Raw genomic sequence first — 14,569 nt, 5'->3', positions numbered from 1 at the left:
CAAAACTAAAGAAACCCCTTGCTACTCCTCTGCTTTTTAATCCACCCAAGACCCTCTTCAATACTGGGCAGCCTGTTAATCTACCCTGCCACCTCACGTGTTCCCAGTTGTTTGGGTTTAGGTTTGCTCTGCCAATCCCCTGCGTCCCCCACAGTGGACCTCTATTTTCTGGGATCTCCAGGCCCAGGAGCAGTTTGTGGGAAGCTCAGCAGTTTCACCATCATACTTGTATTCTGAAGAGCAGGCCTGGTACTAAGTCTTTCTCCACTGCTTCCCCCAAAACTGCACTAAATCCATACACTTGCAGAGGGCCAGGTTCGCCCCCATGAAGGCTAGATATTTAACTTGTGCTTAAGTAAGAAAGCAAACGTTGACAGAAACGAGGCGTTAGTTTCCCCATTCTAAAAGTTCTATGAACCTGCCCCTCAAAAACTGTTCAATCTCAGTCTACCTTAGAATCTATTTTTATTCTCTGTATAACCACATTAAAAAAACAGAATGGAAAAAACCAGAAATGTAAGCACACACATTCACAGCCTGTATCTATGTTAAGGATATACAACTCTCAGAAATACTGATGGATCCGGTCTGCTATATTAGCACTTGAAAACAGATATGCTGACACTGTCCAGAAAGGGGACAGGGGTTTACCAGTAAGCAAAAATCCCTGTACCAGTGCTCTGAAATCCACCCTGTGGATATTGCATATATTAAACGTCTACACAAACACACATGCTTAGCTGTGATAGGGAAAACACTTTTTTTTTTTTTTTTTTTTTTTTTTTTTTTTTTTTGTAAAGAACAAAAACCACAGAACCTTGGAGCTGTGCTTGGATTCTTTTCTTTTAAAGCTTATAGGAAACAAACCCCAAACTTGAAAAAGCCCCATAGTACAATGTTGTTCTTGTCACGAGCTCTGAAACAGCTCCACAGCACATAGTGTATGCATTGAAAAACAGCTGTTGGGTGACAGACTGCTAGCTGGGAAGTTTGAATTGAGTGAAGCGGTTAACCCACATCCCTTCCCCACTGATAAAGTGCTTTGATAAGCAGGCCATACTGGTGAAAGTTAGCAAAAGAGCCAGAACTGAGACTTTCAGGAATGAATGTAAGACTTGTTTAGTGGAAGCAACCTAAATCTCTTGCACAGCTTCCTTCAGTTGCATTTTACCCATCCATCTCCAGTTACTTTTAGTACACACTCTTTCTGATTGCAGCAGAACCAATTCTTTGGTATGTCAAAGCAATATCTTGTACATATGGGAAATAAAACCAGAAAACTGCCAAAAAAGTCTCCCTTACTTCAATGTTTTATGAAAGTATTTTCTGCAATTCAAAACGTTACTAGTAGTGTAGCATTAAAAAAAGGTCTCTCTTGGAAAAAGCATGACTGGACTAACTACAGGCAAGAAACACATAGGCATATTTTTTGGGGGGGTTATTAACAAAAAGTAATTCAAATGGAAAAAAAAGATTTCTTAGGATTAATTTCTGAGCTTCAGATGAGAACTTTTAGAAATAAAATTGTTAATTAACTACAGATGTCATGCCAACAAGATTTTAAAAATCTTACATTTTAGAAATATGCCCACAAGCTGTACTTACTATAAAAAAATCCACTAATAAAAGGTATTTTTCTCTTAGCACGTCATCTAATTTGTCCAAACAGTTCTTACACACATAAAAATTTATAGAAGGTTTTTATCCTTCCAATAACATAAAATTTCAGTTTAGTGAGAAGTAGGCATATTCGAAACTCTCTCAAATAAATCAATACCTACGCAACAAGGCTGAAAGCTTGCTGTACTACAGATATACACTGGCACACTGAATACTTTTCTTCCATGTTCTGGTCTTGGTGTCTCTATAGTTCTGGCACTCAATCCCTTTGAAAATTGAAGAAATAAACTGCCTTGCAATTGTTGCTTGACCCCCAAAGAACCATGCTATTGCTTTAACTTAACCTGCAGTTATTCATCTGGCTTTGCATCGACATGCATGTTGGCCTACGTGTGGAGTGAGATATATTCCCAGATAAAAAAAATAAAGCTTCTCTAGATGTATTCTCCTACAAAACCATTTAACTCAGCATTGATTTTCTGCTGCTAATGCTGACTAGTTGACAGAGATAACAGTAATGCAAAAACTATTTCAGAAAATTTTAATAGTTCTGAGGATGAAAGCTTACAGGAAAATGTATTTTAAGTATTTTATTTCTTAGCATTTTGACATATCACAGTCTGATCAAATTGATCAGAAGTAGTTTTTCTGTCTGCATTTAATCAAACAAACAAGTAATTTCTAAATATCTACACTTAAAACAGTTGCAAAGGGGTCTAAAAATTACTAGACAGTGAATACAGAAAAATAGGCAGAATTCTGAAAGCCAATTAAGAATTGCTTAAAGGAAAAATCCTACTAGTCATCCTCTTCACAATTAGTAATTAATCAGAATTTTTTGTTAGTATAAAGCCTGTTAATTTTTCAGGAAACGTAACTAGAAGTGCAAATGAAGAGTAGAATAATAACAGTCCTCCCCATACTTTAACTAAAAGCATATCGTTCTAATGTTCAAGAAAAGGGAGTGCTCAACCATTTTACTTTCTAAGCTTTCTTAACTACCTTCATTAAAAACATAGTACAGCTAAACCAAAAAATGTTTCTGTTTGTTTGGTTGGTTTTTTGCACCGGAACAGAAATCTGAAGAGAATGGACTGTGTGCAGGCCTAATTTGAAACTGCTTTGTTTATTTAAGCAAAACAAATCCCCACTAAAACGATTGTGATTATTAAGGCCAGATAACTAATTCGATTGATCTTCTATGAAGGGGAAAAGGAGAATTTGACTAAGGACATCAAGAAAAAAACAGTCATATTCAAAGGATTGGAATAATATTGAGTTCTATTAGGGCATACACCTCCTCTCTCCCCAAACTTCAAATCAAATTGAAAAAAGAAATAACACTGCTTTCAAAATGCCATTCAAAGTCTTATTAACCAATACATCAAACAATTCACTGTAGACACCTATGCTTGGAATGAAGGACTTGAAAATGGAGAAGGACTTTGCCTTCAACTAGCAGAGGTAGGAGGGCTCCTGGAGGAAAAGGGAACAAGTTAGAGAAAATCAAAGGTAAAGAAACTTCTGGTGAACTTTCTGGTGTGTTGCCCACATAGATATGAGTAACAGTAGCTCACATAGCTACTGAAAAGCCAGGGTTGGTGTCCTTTTCATTGATTTAGCCTTTTTGAAGCTATTTTGACACAGAATCTACCTACTGGAGTATATAAGCAAAAGCTACAGCATCTACAACACCCAGTGAAGTCCAACAGCCCTACTTTTCCAGTGCATTATCTTGTTTTGGAAGAACATGATCTGTTTCAAAGACATGCAGTGAAAAATTGGTATGTATAGAGATACAGCAGAGAGAGACTGAGATAGATACTGGCCTGCTTCTGGTTCTAGAGTGCTTCAGGGTCCAGAGAAATTTCCCATTTCAAAAGAAGTTTGGAAAGGCTCTGAAAGCATGTCCCCAAAGCAAAACCAAAATATTGCCATAGCATGGGTACACAAGTTCAAATTGAGGTGGTATGGATAAAAACAAAGCACTGAGGGTAAGTTACGTTTGCACCAAAAATCCTCGGACAAACAACCTTGGTAGCAGACTTAGCAGACAGAATGCTTGATAGCCCAAAGTAGAAGTCCATGACATCACATCTCTGTTGTTATCCAGCCTTGTGCTCATTAGGTCAGCTCTAAGAAAGGTGCACCACTTCTGTTTTACAGCAAAGATACACTGAAAGCTACAGCAGCTGCAGACCTGTCCCCATGATGGTCCCCTATGCTAAGGTATGAAAGATGACTCAGCCTTTACAATACTTGACAGGGTGAATTCACCCTGATTTTCCTCCAGATAGTCCTCTACTATTTATTATTTTTTTATAAGACAAAGAAAATAAAAATCACAGCCACTATCTTTACCCATAATAGGGAATCCCACCAGTCAGAGTAGAGAAAAAATTCAGTGCAGCCATCCCAGAATTTACAAACTTCTCTATGGGGACCAGACAAACCAGTAAATCTTGGTTTTGATTATAGGGACACAATTTACCCACATAAAATATATTTTTCTGTAGGTGCTTTATGAGACAGTACTAAGCTTGAATAAGAAGCTCTAGTTCAGGCTACAAGCAGTGTGATGCTTATGTCTCCAGACTCTAAGCTGTACTCTGTCTTCTTGTCAACTGCCAGATGTTACTTGCTTTAAGTTAGATTTTTAATTCTAGGTCAGGGGCAAATGTGTTTTGCAAACCAGGAATGAGGCCTAACAAGATGTCCTATATATTGCTGTATAACAAGTAATGAGAGGTCTCACCAGCTGCTTATAGGACTGATTATATTAGCAGGCAGGATGCTGTTCTCTTCTTGAAACTGAGGGAAGAAAATTATCGCTGTCGTGCAGCATTTGTATTACTGGGGTAGAGTGGAGAAGACTGAGCAGGAGAGTGACATTAAGGTCCTACTCCAGCTTGATGTTCACTTACGGAAACACGAAGGAAGAGTAGAAATACCTATTGTTGTCAAAACCAAATTTTTTCTGTAGGGACTCTGTCCTCTGGCCCCTATAAGCTGGTTACACCTGTAGCCTTCTGAAGTACTCGCATCAAACTACCTTTGATCACAAAAATTTCAGCTTTTACCATAAAATACCATAGTTATGGCAGGACCAAAACTAGAAGACTGACAATTTCCATTTTTTCTTACAAACGCAAGCATGTTCAATATCTAGAAGAGTGCTAGAAGACCCAAATTAAATCTCCCTTTGAGTCATCACAGATCAAAGGCCAAGACATTGGACTGGTCTTAAGATTGATTAGTCACAGCACATTACAGTTCAGGGGAATTTTTGGTATCTAGGACAGAGAGAGTTGTCCAGGCACTTTAAGGGAAGCACAGGAAGCATGGACTTGCATCTTCAAGGATTAGATTCTGTGAGAAATACAGCCCTGAGACACACTAACACTGGAATAAAGCAGAGGTCACGCACAGATTTAAAAGGTAGTCCTGCAATCTAAGAGTAAGAGTCAGGTTGAACAGCAATGCACTTCACCAAATTCATCTCTTATTTCTATTGGACAGCTTTCTTATGAGATTTTTTTTTCCTTGGACAGCCAGTCACTTTGCTATTAAACTGACTTAGTTCCTTCCACACAGTTGGGAGCTGCAGGTGCTGCAGGAAAAAAAGAGTTACCCCACATAGGCCTACGCTTTCTTAAACATAAAATACAAACACTCACTTTATCGTTAATAACAAAAAAAAAGGAATAACTCAGAAATAGAGGACTACAGACAATTAATTGCTATGCCCCCTGAGGAGATTTTTAAAAAGACAACCAAACAAAAAGCCACAACAGAAAACACAACCAATACAACTGCAATGTATGTCCTCTTCTCAATGTAACTCCTACTAACACAAAATAAAATGGCATAGTAAAGGGTTAAGCTGAAATTGAATCTCTAAATATTTTACCATCCCACTATTTCATAAATTTTGAGAGATAAACCAATGAAACAAGCAAAAATTCAGCTCTCAAAAAGGCTACATATTTCAGTAAAATATATTCTGACTGCTACTTCAGCCTATATTGCGTTACACAAAAAAGCAAGGCATACTATGAAGCAGGTTTTCAATTATTCCAGCACAACACACATCTTTCAGCTCCTAGTTTTGAAGTTAAAAGTTTCATTGATGACGATATTATGCTTGGGTGTGAAACCTGCTCTCTACATATCATCTTGCAAGACAAGCCTCCCTACCATCAATCCCAGCTTTCTTCTCTGACAGCCAAAGACAAGCTGCTTGCCTGCTTATTCTGACACAAATAGGTTTTACTGCTGCAATAAGTACAGAAAAAACAAGTAGTAAATAAAGCCCAAAAAATGACAGAAAAAGAATTTTAGTCCATTTTCTCACAGCACCTTTATAACATGAAACTATTTTGGAGCTTAACACATATTCAGATGGCATTAGAAACAATTTATTTTAAGAATAGTGTGCAGAGATTGGGTTAAAGCTCTAAAGACCTACCCAGACAGAGACACTTTTAATAAACTATGTGCCAGAATTGTGACATAACTGTTGGGATGTTCCCGGGGACATTTTGGATTAAGACTTGGTGAAAAAATATCATATGCTCTTAAAGAACACATAAAGCCAAGTTATGTGAAAAATGCAGTATCAAGGATACAGCTACATATAATTAAAATCTCAGTAAAGTGAAACAACTGTAGTTCTCACTTTGAGAAATGATATTATCTGGTTGTGTCTTCTTGATCTTATGTGAAGGGAGCAGACAATGCAAAAGGAGCAATAGGAAGCTCATTCAGTCCACAAAGCAGACACAAAATTTACTGAATATATTCATTCTATCTTCTACTGAACCGCATACATAGTATACTCTGACAAGATATAATTATCTTCTACTGAACCGCATACATAGCATACTCTGACAAGATATAATTATTGTACTTAATTTCTTAACTTCATGCTTCATTTCTGATTTTGACCTATTTTAATTTTATGCACTGAACTTCATAGAAATTTCTCCTTTTTGGACAAATTAGAAGAAATAAGGATATCAGCAGAACCAAGATGTCCTCACTTCAAGTACGTTTGATTCATGTACTCTATGTAGAATAACTTCACTGCCCACATTCTTTCTATTTCTTAAGCCAAACAATTAATGATTAAGCTCTCTGTTACACTCTTAATCCTTCATGTAGAACTAAGGGTCTGTGCATGTTCACGTATAAAATTTCCACTGCATCAAACTGTTACAATGATAATAATACAGGTTGGAAAGGAGCTGTAATACTTTAAAAGCAGGACTGTCTTCTATCAGGTCAACCACAGCTTTGTCAAGGTATGTTCTGAATATTTCCAAGAACAGTGTATCTGTGTAATGGAGATAAGTCTTATTTCATATCTTTACAAGAACTGAAGAAAGATGCAAAGTGAGCTACAATGAAAAGAAGAAAATATGTACCTACACAACACAAAACCAACACTATTTTCAGTGACGCCAGGACAGTTCTAAGATAACGAATACTGACTTTGCAGACTCTTGAACATCAACGCTTTTGGTCTTCTGAAAACATGCGTCTGTCAGAAATTTCTCTGAAACTTTAGAACTCTGAGTCTAATAAACGTTATGTCCAACACATTGAGCTTAATCTGAGCTGAAAATTATATAATAGCAACTGTTTTAAGCCATTTTCCATGGGAATAAATGTGTGCCAAGAAGCATGGCGGGGGGGGGGGAATCTTAAACTTACTAACTTACTTTTATTACTCATCAGAAAAATAAATTTGAAAATTAATAATGCTGTTACAGTCTATCATAATTACCTACTTCATTAATCAAGTCTAAATTCTAGATTCCTCAGGGTACTCACACACCTAACTTCCAGGGAAATATGATTATTTTTACCAAATCTGGCTTCTGCCCTGTCTCAGGCTTGCCTCATATGCTCTGCAGTCAGGTTTTGTCTTCAGCTGTTCTTTGCCAGACATTAACCATTTACGAAGCCAGTGTTTTCCATATTTGCATTCTGCCTAAGGCTGGGGGGAGTTGTTTTGTTTTTCTCAAGTTTATCTCAAGATATAGCTCATGTTTTTTGCAAATTGGAAGCTAGTAAAACTTCCCTCCCCCCAATGAAAAGCTACACTGCCTACAGAATTTCAAGTAGCAGCAACAAGATACAACTAGGAGAGTTACAGGCCAGAAATGCGAATTTGTTGATCCTATAAAAAAATCTATCCTTGCTGAGTGTTAAGACTTTCCAAATACCAGCACTTGCTTATAGTTAACAAGCTTAAGTATTTTATTGGCCCATAAAAATACAATTTCAAAATTCATCAAATCAAGCCCAAACTCAAGCAGACCTAAGTAAAAGGTGACAAAATCTGCCAACTAATGTGTCTGTTGATACCTGTAGAGTGAATAGATTAAGGGAGGAATATCTGCTGTTACTCTATCTGAACCAGATTAACTTCTGTGTACCTCTTTTCACTTGGAAGATGACTGGTATCCCACTCTTCCTATTATTAATTCAAACTATTTGAACCAGTGTTCCCGAATCATGCAAACCTCCAAGAGATGGGAACTCTTCCTTATGATTAATGGAAATTTTATAAGCAGAGGTGATGTCTCATCATCCCACCATGTCATCACACCTTGGCATGATTATGAGGGATGAAACAGACGAGCTGGATATCACCAGTGCACATGCACCACATCACCACCTCTCTGCACATACAATTTTCTCTTCCCCACATCCCTACTGCTGAGCAGCTGACTACACAGGGGTGGTCTTTAAAGCAAAGCATGCATTCACACAACTTCTACTCTCCCCACATCATGATGCACATGCTTTTGTCCTGCACTCCATTAACATTTATATTCAACCTTCAGCTTTCCAATAGCTGGTTGTCACTATTCTTCAGGAATTCCAGTATGATGACCATCTCCCTTGCTCCCACCTTCCTCAGATCACCAAAGGGCAATGTAGGACACAGTCAGAGAGGGAAAAAATGTGGAGAACATTATTGCCCTGGACTGGCAGTCAGGAACACAGTAGGGACTCAGATATCGCACGAGACAGGTTCAGCAGTGCTAGGAAAGTAGTTGGGTAGGTGTTTCCCAACTTTTTGATAAATGCCATCACAATACAGAGGTTCTTTTGCCTTTTCCTTTTATCATCTGTACAGTAGTTGATTTAAACTTCCCAAAAAAATTGCTATTACATAGAAAACAGCAGCATGGAAAATAAACATTTCATAAAGATGAAAATTAAAATTAGTAGAAAGCGAAGAATTTCCTTGCTTACATTTTACTATCCTTAACCTTCTTCAGTAATTAAAATCCTCTAATTTATATCATACGCCTGTAAAATGTGGAATCCTGTAATTAAAAAAAAGATGAGTAATTATCTCAATTAAGATAACATAATTTCCTGTAGGAAAAACACATACAAATAAATGAGTCACAACCCTGAAATTATCGCTTTTGGTCATGAAAAGAAAACATTTGTAGGATACAAATGTATTAGGCTGCCAATTTATAGTGACCCCTAATCTCTGTGCAGTTTAAAACTAACTTTACCTCACTGCAGGGAGATGCTTTTCCAGCAAACACTAACATGGATTGTTAGGATTGCACCCAAAGCATGAAAGGTTTTTCTCCTCCCTTTCTAAGGGAAATCACAGTCAGAAGCCTTTTTAAGGGGAGAAAAAAAAAACAAAAATATATTAAAAAAAAAAATCAGCCTTATACCAGCCTTTTAATTCTGATACGTCTCAGTTACTGATGAAGCATACTGTAGAGAGTATGAATTGCTTGGTTTTGTTACATTTGGAAAAATTCCAAGGATTTAAAAAAACCCAAGTAGTTTCAATGTGTAACAAAACTGATACCAAAGTCACACCCCAGATTACTGCTCTTATGCAATTGACATTGGCCAGAATCCATATAAAAACATACATATCCTGGCTTCCTGCTCTAAAATTTGCACTATTTCATTTCAAATCTGTGCTTTTATTCTTAAAGCCAGAGCAAGATTATCATACCACAGTGAGAATATTTCTGCAGAAACTCAATACAGCATATGTGCAAAACTATCCTCTTTTTCACACCCAAAGAAGATATTATTAAATTATACATCTACTGTAGGACTAGTAAAACCGTTATAAAACACAAAATTAAAAGGTAGGGAGAAGAACACCAACAGATTCTACTTTTTTTAATGAAATATTTGCAAAAAAGCAGTACCAGTTGTCTGGCAGCTATGTTTATGGTGTAGCTTTTAAAATCACACTTTCTTTTCAAATTATGGAATCTTTCATTACAAATGTAAACTAACAAATCTTTCTAATCAAATGCTGAGGAGTAAATAGAAGACTCAGTCTGCATGTTTGCTAACTTGTTTTCTTTGAGCGAGAGAGTTAACCATTACCTAAACTGAAACACGCAATTTATGCTGATATTAATGCATGGGGTTTTTGTACTGTCTCACAGAGTTTTTTGTTTTTTGACAGCCAAGGAAGGGTTTTGAAAGATATCAGCCCTACTGTTTAAAATATAACCCTGCAACATGAGATGGAAAAAAGTTAACAACATACTCAATCCATCATATAAATTCATCCATTGCATTTCAGTTTACATGACTTCTCAATCACTTTACAGAATATGACATTTCTTTGTTGTGAACAGTAGTGGGTATAGTTAATATCTATTAATTCAGGATAGTTTGTGTATCTGACTACTGTTTTCAAAATTACTGTGTGTTATATGCTGGAAAAATTAAGCATTACCACAGAAGAAAGCAACACTACTTGCAAGTATGCTGTGCATTAAAGGCATCATCCAACAACATTTTTAGTCTTCCCCAAAAATTATAATGGGAACCATGATTTTTATTGAAAAATAAATAATTTGCTTCACATGGGTTTACTTGGAGAAACAGATTTTTTAAGCTTCCTTGGGAAATACAAACATATTTAAAGGCCTAGAGTTTTAAATATGTGAACACCAGTGCCAGGCTTGAAAGACACAAGAGTCATTTTTAGCACTTCTCTTTCTGCTCCTCCAGCATGGAGAAGACCAAGGAAAGAGAACAACATTTCTATAAACAAGTAACTTAAGATACCTATGGTGATATTCATATTTGTGGTTATACTCAGTTGATAAAGAATGCAGCAGTCATATGATAAAACATTTACCAAGCCCCATACCAAAAAAAGACCAAATACAACAAGGAGATCAAAGACAGGAGGTCACCAGTTGATGGAGAATCTTCCTTTTGGCAGACAACCACCTCTATTTTCTTTTTAAAGTAACAAACAAGCAAATAAACCCAAATTCCACTCTGTACGCAATGAACTTTTTAGAAACGGCAAGGAATATGAAGGAAAAAAATCTGAAGTATTACCGTTTCGTTTTTGTTTTGGGGGGAGGCTGGCAAATTTAAATATGGGAAGGGCACATAATGTTATGTTTGTTTCACTCACATCTCTATAGCTTATACTTTATAGCTTAGAATTCACAGCATGGCTTTTCAAACACTGACAGTATAATGAACTAGATATCCTTAGCATAAGTGAGACTGAAAAAAATAGGTCAAGTTAATAGCAGATTTCTAGCATTAATGATTCATAGCATTAATGCACTGAAAAATAAAGCTTCTCTGATAAAAACATTTTCAACACATTGGTACTGATACTTCCAGAGCCTTTCAGACAAAAGTTAGAGGAAAAAAATAGTGCAAAATTTGTAGTACTGATAGATAAATGTAATTTCACTGAACAATTAGTTTGATTTGGTCATTCTGAAATAATGTTGAAAGTCACTGAAATCAGAAAGTGACCCTATCCATAAGAATGGCACACAGGCTTACCAGAACCAGTCACCTATGCCCTGTCAAGCTACTCATGATCTTCACTACCAAACCCAAGTGGTGAGGAAGACCACAACCAGTGTGCAAAGACTCACTTTTTTGTGTAAAACATCTTAATGTAATTATTAAAGAGGTATGATATTTTACTTTCAATCTAACCCTTCAATGTGTACTCCATTATTTAATACCCATTGTGTTCTGCATTTTCCATATAGGATGCTAAAGGCTTGAATAGTTTGAGGAAGGAGGAATGGAAAATCATTTTTGAGGTTATGGCTTTAGTAGTGCCACAAAGTGGTACCGATCTGAAATAAATTAATAACTAATCCAGTCAAACTTTTTAGCAAATTCCAGGCAAAACATATTTGAGTTTCAGAACATATGGATACATGAATAGTTAGAAGTGTGCATATATGTACCTCCAGATCACCAAAACATTGAGTTTGTTACACACATCATAAACACAATTTTTACAATTTAGAATTTTTCCAGGTAGAACAAATATCTATCTTCTAGGACAGGAATAATAATAATAATAATAATAATAATAATTATTATTATTATTATTATTATTATTATTATTATTGTTGTTGTTGTTGTTGTTGTTGTTGTTGTTGTTGTTATCATTATTATTCATAATAACAAAACCAACAACATATGTATAATTTGGAGAAAAAACAGATCAATGAAACATGCTGTTTCCTCTGTCTATCATGAACAACCTTAAAATTCAATAATTAACTGACAACAACTCCTTGCCCTTCCCAATCTGCTTCCTTTAAAAGGTCAACAATTTCTGTCACCTCAGTCTATGCAAGCCTCCCCATACAGATGCATACAGTTTAACAGCAAATTCACGTAGCACGTGTTACCAGAGGACATCCAATTCAGAGCCAGTGGCTGCAAAACTAAAAATCTACCCTAGTCAGAATTTGGGCAGAAGGTCACCAAAGGGCTAGCAGGGAAATTCAGTTGACATATGATGCCAAAAAGGACACGAGGAGTGCAGCAAACCTCCATTCCGACACGCTGGCAAACAAAAATTTCATAGCACTTACAGTGTCATAATCTATAACCTAGTACATAATGTTGCCTCTATGCATGCCTCACTGACAGGAATTTTTGCAAGTATTAAGCATAAGAAGTCCATTTCTAAGTCAGTGTACAACAATTACCTTATTGCCACTCAGCCCACTGTGCATTTTAAGTCTGATTTCATGTGGCAATCTTGCTGCATGCTGTCATGCCCGGGTATGACGATTATTGTATTTTCACTGTTCTTACTTCAGGGATGACAGATCCACCTCTCCACCTTCCTCCTCCCTCGTGTCTCCCTCCCTGGATAGCAGGACATTTTAATCCAGGCACCCTCACAGCGGAGTGATGACATCATGAACTTTACTTACATGTGCTGTCTTGAGATGCAAGACGTGGCCAGTGATTTAAGCTGTTGAAAGGTATCACTGGTTCACTTCAGTGCAGGTGTTTCAGAACTGATCTATCACATTTACAGGGTCAGACTCGGTGAAAAGTCAGTCACTTAAAATATTACATTAAAATGTGCTTCTAGTCATAATTTCTAAAACGTTTTCCTCATATTCTATTAGGAATAATTTGACAGGTATGTTTTGTGCACAGAAGCAATAGGCCACCAGGTGGTTTTAACCTTTCTTGAATGGTTTGTTTTCTATTCAAACTGTTTCTCCATTGGTTTAAGCTCTGCAGTTTAATGACAAGACAAGACAAAGAAAAATGAACACAACAAAAATAGGACAAAAAACATCTCTAAGAAAAATATAGAGAAATAGCTAACATTTCAGGGGGTTAATATGAAACAAAATTCCTTTTAAAGCTACTATTATCATAGTACATATTTTTTTATCCAAGAGCAATGGAAAATAGTATCTTCAAGCAGGTAATAATCTTGCCAAAAAAAAATGGAGCAAAACTTAAGAACTTCTTATGAGAATGTTCATGGTCTCAATTCACATTTGGCCAAAATCCTGCTGTAGAAGTGGCAGTGGATTAGTCACTGGACTACCATTACTAGATTAATGCAGAAGGAAAATTACAAACTTATTTTCTATTAGTAAACAGCTGCTTTACAAAAAGATTTTTACTAAATAGGAATATTTAATGAGGTTATTTTAAGGATCATTTTCTTCAAAAGATGTCATGAAAAGTGGTGATAAAGAATGAATGAAGCACTCGAAGTGATTCCTGTATTTATTTTGCCCTAAAGCACTATGGGCTGTAAATGGATGGTAGTAAGAAGTAGTCTGTTTCTGTTAGTAATTGGACTGTTCCAGAGAGAAAAAGTCTAATTAGAAGAAAAAAACCCAACTAATTAACTCCAAATATTGATTTCTAACAGAAATATAATATCTAATTTTGACATTCCTTGAAACCAAACCTCTCTGACTTCTACTTGAACAAAATAAGTCAGGGTGTTTGCCATGCAGACTACTGTACTTCATCACACAACACTGTAATTTGTTTATTCACAAGTAAGTGGGGAAAAAATAGGCAATAAAATGTGACAACTGTTTTTTCAGGCAAATGACAAAAGACTGGGTTGACAAAAAAGTTGGTGCATTAAGAATCCTTGTATATTTGTCATTAGTATCAGTATGATCTTTTCTTTCAGCAAGGAAATCCATTCATTTTTAAGATTTCCAAAGTTACATCTTTTGGAAATTGGTCTATTTATTAGAGAAGTGGAGATAAATCAACGAATCCAAAGAAAGTATACTCCACAGACAAATGGAGCCAAAGCTATGCTACAAACCAAGAAATGGTTTATGGTCCCTCAGACAAAAATTAGGGAAAGGATGTCAGCACAGGTAGGCTGAAGCCCTCCAGCAAAATGGTTGTTCCACAGTCTAGATGGCATTGCCTCAGTCTCCTAAGTCTGGACACCTCAAGTTCCCTCTAGTTCTCCAGCAGGTACTTTATCCTCTTCAATGAATTTATATGGAGCTTGGTTACCCAATGTGTATCTTTTGTTTCACTGTCAAGTTACACGACCAGAACAAAACAACATGGCTACTTCCCACTGCACACAATTCTCAAGTAATGCTTGTAAGGCAACTCCAAGACCAAAATCACTTAGGAC

General features: G+C 36.4%; 1 protein-coding gene across 2 annotated transcripts in view; it reads right to left on the bottom strand.

Moving 5' to 3' along the window:
- The window catches only part of GMDS (GDP-mannose 4,6-dehydratase), a 419,946-nt gene that overhangs the window by 298,756 nt on the left and 106,621 nt on the right, over window positions 1–14,569 (bottom strand). The window lies entirely within an intron of this gene.

Source organism: Pseudopipra pipra, chromosome 1, assembly GCF_036250125.1.
Source record: "Pseudopipra pipra isolate bDixPip1 chromosome 1, bDixPip1.hap1, whole genome shotgun sequence".
Taxonomy (NCBI): domain Eukaryota; kingdom Metazoa; phylum Chordata; class Aves; order Passeriformes; family Pipridae; genus Pseudopipra; species Pseudopipra pipra.
The sequence above is the reverse complement of the archived record's forward strand: the minus strand, read 5'-3'. Positions and strand labels throughout refer to the sequence as shown.